This window comes from Mobula birostris, chromosome 13, assembly GCF_030028105.1.
Source record: "Mobula birostris isolate sMobBir1 chromosome 13, sMobBir1.hap1, whole genome shotgun sequence".
Lineage (NCBI taxonomy): Eukaryota > Metazoa > Chordata > Chondrichthyes > Myliobatiformes > Myliobatidae > Mobula > Mobula birostris.
In genome coordinates this window covers 43114916-43123713 of record NC_092382.1, presented here as the reverse complement: position 1 = coordinate 43123713, position 8798 = coordinate 43114916, and positions in this window count along the sequence as shown.

Genomic DNA, 8798 nt, shown 5'->3' with positions numbered 1-8798 from the left:
AAACGCGAATTGTGCAAGCTTAATTCAAATCACTTGTATGCTTATAAACACTCATTTCCATTCACCCTACTCTGGCCTCACAGGAAGGGAACACTGAACCATCAAGTGAGAAACAGCAGGAGGTGGCCATTCAGTTCCTCAAACCAACAACTTAATGACGACTGCTCTTGCATCGCAGCCACGTGTTCCTGCCTGATCCTCATTTCCTCGATCCCTTCGGTCTCCGCACACCTGCTGACCTCTGTTTTACGTGAAGACGATAACTGAGACTTCATCATCTTCCGGGGATCAGACTGGTGAATCTCCATAACAAATACTCTCTAACCTCTTTGTTAATCCTCTATGGAATTAGTTTCCATCTTCTGCAGCCCCGTGTTGTCCCAACCACTCACCTCCCACCCCTGTCACTATTTCCATCTTCCCACCTCCCCCTCACCTGGATCCACCTCTCACTCCCCAACTCTTGCCCCATCCCCACCCCTCACCTCTTTTCTCGGACTATTTCCCGTCCACTCTCAGTCCAGAGGGAGGGTCTCGGCCCGAAATGTTGACGGTCCATTTCCCTCCACAGATGCTGCCAGACCCACTGAGTTCCTCCGGCAGTTTGCTCTTTGGTCTGTATAACCCGTGTTAGTGTGGGGAGCGGGATTTTACACCATATTCCAGGTACAATCTCAGCAAAACCCAAGTAATTGTTTTGATAATTACCACACAAACATGAGAAAGCCTGCAAATGCTGAAATCCAAAGCAACCACTGCAAAATGCTGGTGAGGACGGCATCAATAGTGAAAGGAGGACAGCCACATCCTGGGAATAGATGCAGTGGAAGCGAAGAAACTGAAAAAAGGGAACAGCATTTTAAAGGAGATAAATTGGGAAGAGCTATGGTCGAGATTATCATGGGAATCGTTCAGTTTAAGATGGAGGCAGAGAGAGATCAGGAAAGGGCACGGAAGTGTTAGAGATGGACCAACTTATACTAAATAGCTCTTGCAATAAATTCAATGTACCTTTGAATTCCCCCCCTACCCACTGCACCTCATTCCCTCACCATTTAAGCACACTCTGCATTTCTGTTTCTCTGACAGAGATGGGTGATCTCACGTTTCCCACATTGGGCTCCAGCTGATCTGTTGTTCCCACTACTCCTTTTGCCTCCATTACCCCGAAACTTCAGGCGATACAGATCATAGAACAGTACAGCACAGGAACAGGCCCTTCGGCCCACAATGCTGTGTCGAACCAATTAAATTAGTAATCATCTGTCCAACTAAACTAATTATTTCTGCCTGCACAATGTCCACAATCCTTGAATTTCCCTCACATTCACGAGCCAATCTAAACATCTCTTACATGTTCCCAATATACCTGCCTCTAACACCGCCCCCCCCCCACCGACAGAGAGCACATTACAGTCACACCACTCCCCGTGGAAAAAAAAAAACTTGCCTATCACACCTCCGGTGAAACAACTCTATCGCATTTTAAATGCTTTCCATCCGGCATTAGATATTTCTACGCTGGGGGAAAGATGCTGTCAATCTACACTACCTGTGCCTCTTTACAAACCTCTATCAAACCTCACCACAGTCTGCATCACTCTAGAGAAACAACCCTGGTTTTATATTGGAATGATCAGGTTCCTGGGAAATGGGTTTGTCAATTTAAATTCATTCTCCTACAGCACAGAGCTTGTCCAACCTCTCATTATAGCTCATGCCCTACAACCTATATCCACCCACCTGACTAGAAACTCTGCTTCATTGCAGAAGGAGGAACATCCAGCCTCATCTACAGAAGCACACACCTAAGCCAAAGACAAAGCCGAAAGCCAGTTCCGCATTCCAAGACCCCATCACAGGATTATAACCAAAGCACCAACACTCCAGGACTCTTTCCAGTCGGCAATATGCTGCAGTGCCTTGGCTATTCCCAGTTCTAAAATTAACACCCTCTTCCATCCCACAATGCAATTGGAGCCTGATGATGCCTTAACTGGGCAGAGAACCTGCGCCGTGGTCACCAGCAACTGGGAATATATTTTAACGTCCAGAGCAGCTAAACATTTTTCCATTATCTTATTGCTGAGCGGGAGCTGGAGCAGCACAATTCGCCGCCACATTTCCCGTAGTGTTGCAAAAACAAAATGCTTTTAATATAAAATTGAAAATGAATCACTGGAAACTCAGTTCAGGTTTCTTTTTGATGCAAAAAAGCTTGACTGACTGCAGGATGTTTGCGATATCCTAGGCAGATTTGTATAAATACAATCCCTACCTACAGTCATTAGTTATCTCTTCATTCCAACACAAACATCATATATTCCGTACAGTGAATGATCAAGGCATCCTGGCATCCACACCGGCTTCTGTGGCCACCGAGGGGCAGTGACCAGAGGGCGATATAAATGTTCAACACTCCTTGCAGCTCTGGTGGGCTGTTACTCTGGTGATGGAGGAAGTGGCTCAGCAGAACTAACTGAACATAGGAAATAAGAAACTTAACCTCACGTGCTCTGAGTTCCATTGTGAGAAAGATGAACAGTGAACACTCAGCTATTTTGTAACAGGGAAGCTAAATTCCCATAGGTTATTTTAACCCTTCCTTGCGGTGCATCCAGTACATATGTTGGCAATTCCATTTCTGCAGAACTTTCAGCAGAAGCTGGAAAAAAATCAAAACACATTGTTAGATGCGGCCTGTCTTCTCCAAATGGCAACTCTGGGATACTTACAAAAGACATCACACAATGCATTGTGGTGATAACCATGAAGTTTCCTTCTTCGTTCAATTAAGTGGTTAAACATCGCATCATATTCTTGTGTCTGCAAATAACAGACAGCTACGGTCAACCCCAGGCACTGATACAGGTGCAATTCAGATCCTGCTGCTGGACTGAGTGATGGAAGGGAAGATCCCCAGATACAATCCAATGGATTGAGATTGTGATCCCCTATTCCCCTACTGTTGAAAACATCTTGTCCCCATTCAATCTATCCAGAGCTCAGGATTTCATTGAGGTTCCTGTTCCCAGAGTCACAGGCCCAGAGACACCAAATAGTCCCCATACATAAAACGTTTCATTCCAGAATCACTCTTGTGAACTTTGTAAACAGCAACGGTAATGAGCACATTTCCATGTGTAACAGACAATTTGGTGGCCGGATAATTTATTGAGAAAACCTGTGGTTTCCTTACTGCCCCAATAACTGTCTCAAAATATCTGCCGATGATCAGCGTGCTCATCTGTGTATGGAGCCAAAAGAGATGGGAGAGATCTTCAATGATTTCTTTGTGCTTAAATTTACTTGGGAGTCAGAGATAGAAACGAGGGAAGTTAATCAAGTCATGGATTTCATACTGATGATACAACAGGTGCTTATGTCTTGAGGTGAATTAGGATAGATAAATCCCCAGGTCTAGTGTGGAGACTGCAGGAGCCCTGGCAGACACGGTTGTTGCTGCTATTTAACGAACTGAGTTGAACAGGTTGGAAATTAATTCCCTGGAGCACAGGAAAATGAGGAGAGATGCTAGCAGGGGTTCCCAGCCTTTTTATGCTTCACCAGTTGGGAACAGCTGCTGGAGGTATACAAACTATGATGGTAGAATTAGGGTGAATGCATGAAGGCTACTGCCCCTCAGGTTGGGTGAAGGCATGGGTTTAGGGTGAAATGTTACATACTTAATGGGAATTTGTGTGGGAAGTATTTCACTCCGAAGTTGGCACGAATGTTGGATGCAGATTTCAATTGCAGTACTTAGGAGAAGTTTGTACGGGTAAGTGGAAGAGGAAGTTATTAAGGGCTATGGTCTGGATGCATGTGGACGGGTCCTGGCAGAGAATGGCACAGACTTTTTAGTGCTATAAGAGAATGAATTCAGATTGAGCGCCCTGCACAAGTACCTTTCCCAGCAGGTTTAAAACATGGAGTCCTGTGCTCAGTTCTGGTTGCCTCACTACAAGAAGGACGTGGGAACCATAGAAACGGCGCAGAGGAGATTTACAAGGATGTTGCCTGGATTGGGGAGCATGCTTTATGAGAATAGGTTGAATGAACTCAGCCTTTTCTCCTTGGAGCGACGGAGGATGAGAGGTGACCTGATAGATGTGTATAAGATGATGAGAGGCATTGATCGTGTGGATAATCAGAGGCTTTTCCCCAGGGCTGAAATGGCTTGCATGAGAGGACATAGTTTTAATGTGATTGGAAGTAGATACAGAGCAGATGTCAGGGATATTTTTTTTTATGCAGAGAGTGGTGAGTGTGTGGAATGGGCTGCCGGCGGCGGTGGTGGAGGCGGAAACGACAGAGTATTTTAAGAGACTCTTAGATGGCTACATGCAGCTCAGAGAAACAGAGGGCCATGGGTAAAGTCTAGGTAGTTCCAAGGTAGGGACATGTTCGGCACAGCTTTGTGGGCCAAAGGGCCTTTATTGTGCTGTAGGTTTACTATGTTTCTCTGTTTCCATTCCAACGTAATGTTATATATATAAAAAAAAACTGCAAATTCAAGAAACACTCAACAGTTAAAGAATATCTGTGGAAAGGAAACAAAGTTAATGCTTCAGCTCCAACATCCTGCGTCAAAATGGCTTCAAAGAACTTCTGATCTGCTCCAGCATCTAGAGTGTTTCTTTAATTTCCAGCTGCTCACAGACAGGCGACAGTGAGTGGGAATTTCCAAATCTGGTGAGAATACTGAAACCGAGGTAGATAACCAACGATGGAAACACTGAACAGCTCGTTCCAGATACTCACTAGCTCTGTGTATTGAGATTACCTCTCAGGTGTCTCTGAGCTCTCTGCTCTTTTGTATCTGTGCCCATTCACTTTGGACTCCCCAACCATGGGGAACAATCCTTGGCATATTCGGCTGGGCATCAAGGACATTACAAAATAAGTTAGGAAAAATAGCTTTGACTCTACCAGTGATGACCCCCACGTGCTCCAAACAATGCTTCGAGGCGCGAAACACAAACCAGCCACGAAAGCTACCCCCTCCTAAGTTTGAATAGATTTCAACAGGTACATTTAACGTCAGAGAAATGTATACAATATACATCCTGCATATTTTTTTCTTCATAAACATCCATGAAAACAGGAGTGCCCTAAATCATGAATGACAGTTAAATGTTAGAACCCCAAATCCCCGCAAGATCCCCCTCCCATATATAAGCAGCAGCAAAGCAACACCCCCCCCCCCAACCAGCAAAAAGCATCGGCAATCCGCACCGAATACTCAAACATGTGTCAAAGCATCAGTAATGACACAGACTTGCAATACCCCGAAGACTACTCGTTCACCCGGTATTCGACAGACCACAGGCTCTCCCTCTCTCCCTAATAAGGGAAAAAAAGAGGTTTTCCCATTTCACAGGTGCGCAGCCACTCTTTGTAACAAGAGCAGATGAATGGACTCTGCAGAGGTTAAACCCCTGTGAGGCTGCCGGGACAGAAAGCATACCAAGCCGAGTGCTCCGGCAGTACGCACACCAGCTCACTGGTGACTTCACGGCCACCGTCAACACTTCACTCATCCTGGCTTCAAATCAACCAGCATCATCCCTGTACTAAAGATCTCTACACCTTCAGAACCAAATGACTACCGCCCGGTGAAACTGCCACCAATCATCACAAAGAGAGTTAAACGGCTGATAATGGCACATACCAAAAACTCCAATCCTACCACACTGGTCACTCACCAATATACTTACTGACAGAACAACTATTTGACAAATTCCAGCTATTCTGTCTAAACACACACCTGTGCTACTGGGTGTTGGGCTTCTTAACCAAGAGGCATCGGACAGTCAGGATGTACATCCGCTTCTCACTGCCCAGCATTCTCAACACAGACTGTGTGCTGAGCCCAGTACTGTACACTTTGCTCACACAGGACTGCACGGCCAAATACCCAAGCAATCACATTGTCAAGTTCGCCAATAACACGACAGTGGTGGGGTCCATCACTAATATCAATGAGATGACATACAGAGAGAAGGGCTGAGGGGCTGGTGCCAGGCAAATAGCCTCTTCCTCAGTGTCAACGAGATAAAGCAGGTGGTTCTCGACTTCAGGAGAACTTTCACCGCTCGCACACATCTTTACATCAGCAGCATAGCCGTGGAAACTGGAAACAGTTTCAAAGTAATGGCCATGCACATCTCACACAACCTCTCATGGTCCCAGAAGACATCCCATACATTCAGGAAAGCTCCCGAACATCTCAACTTTCCGAGGAGGCTGAAAAGGGATGGACTCTGTATAGTACATGTAGACGCACGTTCTTCAACAGATGTACAGTAGAGAACATCCTAAGAAGCTGCACCACTGTACTGTGGCAAACAGGAAGGCTCTACAATGGTTAGTCAAACTGCCCAACAAATCACTGTCATCAGCCAACCCACCATCAAGGTCGTAGATGCAGACTGGTGCCGGAAAAAGGCCAATAAGATCATAAAGTCTCCCACCCACCTTGCTCATAAATTGCATGTCCTACTCCCACCAGTGACGAGGCCACATAACATCCACACCAGGACCAGCAAACTCAAAAATAGTTATTTTCCACAAGCATTAAGCCTGATCAACACCTCAATTCCCTAACCCACCCTCCACATTTCCTCTCAGTCACCGTATATCCAGACACTCCTCTGCCTAGCGTCATTTTATGGACATACAATCAATGCTTTAAGGCGCTATCATATGTTCTGCGTTTTTTAAATTATTATTGTGGTCTTTATCTTATTGTGTTTTGTTTTCTGCATTTGCTCCAGGGTAACAATTATTTCGTTCTCCTTTACACATGTATGGGAACGACGTTAAACAATCCTGAATCTTGAAACCTGAGGAAAATACCACAGCCTACCACATCGTCTATACTCCTACAATGTCACCCTCATTCTCCCGTGGCATAAAGATCCATCTCTCCCAACCTCTCCCTATAACTCGGCCCTCTAGTCCAGACACATCCTCATCAATCTCCCCTGATCCCAGTGAGCTTGATCATGTCTTTCCTACAATAGGGTGAACAGAATTGTACATAATTCTCTGTGTATCCTCACCCACAATTTATATAACTACAATGTCCATAATCCAAACGCAATTTCCTAACTGATGAAGGCCAGCATCATTAAAGCCTTCTTTCCCACCATCTATACTTGCCCGTCCACTTTCAGTGAACTGTACCCTTGTACTCCCAGGTCCCTCTGTTCCACAACACTCCGTGCCCTCCCATTCACAATACCAGTCCCACCCGGTTGGACTGTCCAAAATGCACCATCTCCCACTTGTTCAAGTTGAAAACCATTTGCCATTCCTCAGCCTATCTCCATAACTGACCAAGATCTCTTGGAAATTCATTGTAACCTGCTGCATTATCAACCAGACTCCGGAATTTCGTATCAAACCTGCTAATCGTGCCATGTACATTAATGTACAAATCTATGGCATGAATAATGAATTACAGAGGTCTCAATAGTGACTCGTACATTCTAGTTGGCACAAGCCTGCATTCGCTAAATCCATCTTCAATCATCACCCACTGCTTCTTGTTCTTGACCCCGGTGTGAATCCATCTCGTAAGCTCCCCGTGAATCCCACGTGACCTAACCTTCCAGATCAGCTGTCATGCAGGATCTTGTTAAAGTCTTTACCAAAGTCATTTCAGACAACATCACTGCCCAACTTCATCTATCCCTAATTACCTCTTTAGAAAAGTCCGAAATATTTGGCATTCATGAGATCCCACTAGGTAGTGTAGTCTGTGATTTCCCCATAAGCAATGTCTAACCACCCGAGACTACAACTTCAACTGCAGTCTGAGAAAATTCCAATCCCAGTTGTAGAATTACCATCCTGGACTGAAGCCCTTGTAGTGCCAGTCCTATATTCTGAGAGACTCGCCACCTGAATATTATAATCCACACACAGACGCTTCATTGCCGGTGATTTGCCGTGATGTTCCTGCCATTTTCGGCTCACAACCTGACGTAGAACTGGAACCTAAGGACCCTCTGTCTGTGGCAATGCTCAAGCTGGTTAACCATGCTGTTAACCAGATTGTGAGAGGATGCAGAAACACTTAGATCGTAAGACCATAAGACATAGGTGGAGAATTAGGTCATCTGGCCCATCGAGACTGCCCCGCCATTCAATCATGGCTGATCATTATCTTTTTCTCCTCAACCCCTGTTCCCGGCCTTCTCCCCGCAATCTTTGATGCCATATCCAATCAAAAACCTATCAATCTCTGACTTAAATACACCCAACGACTTGGCTTCCAAGTAGCTCGTGGCAACCAATTGCACAGATTTACCACCTTTTGGCTTTTTTTTTAATTAAATGCAATCGTGAACAATAGCCAGATCAGAAATGCTGATCAAGTCAACTAGTTCTCAAAGAGATCTCTGCTAGGCCAATCAGATGGCTCACTGCTGCTCAGCTAGAAACAAACCCGAGCAGTGCGGCGGAGGTATTTGCTAAGCATGACCTGATCTGAAAGCAGAACGTTTCTGCTGAAGAAAGTTCTCCTCATCTCTGTTTTGAAAGGGCACCCCTCTATCTTGAGGCTGTGCCCTCTGGTCCTAGACTCTCCCACTATGGGAAACATCCTTTCCACATCTACTCTGTCTAGGCCTTCCAACATTTCAACAAGGTTTCAACGTGATATCCCCTCATCCTTTAATTCCAGTGAGTACAGACCCAGAGCCATCAAACACTCCTCGTATGATAACTCTTTCATTCCTGGAATCATCTTTGTGAATCTCCTCTCGACCCTCCCTAATGCCAGGACA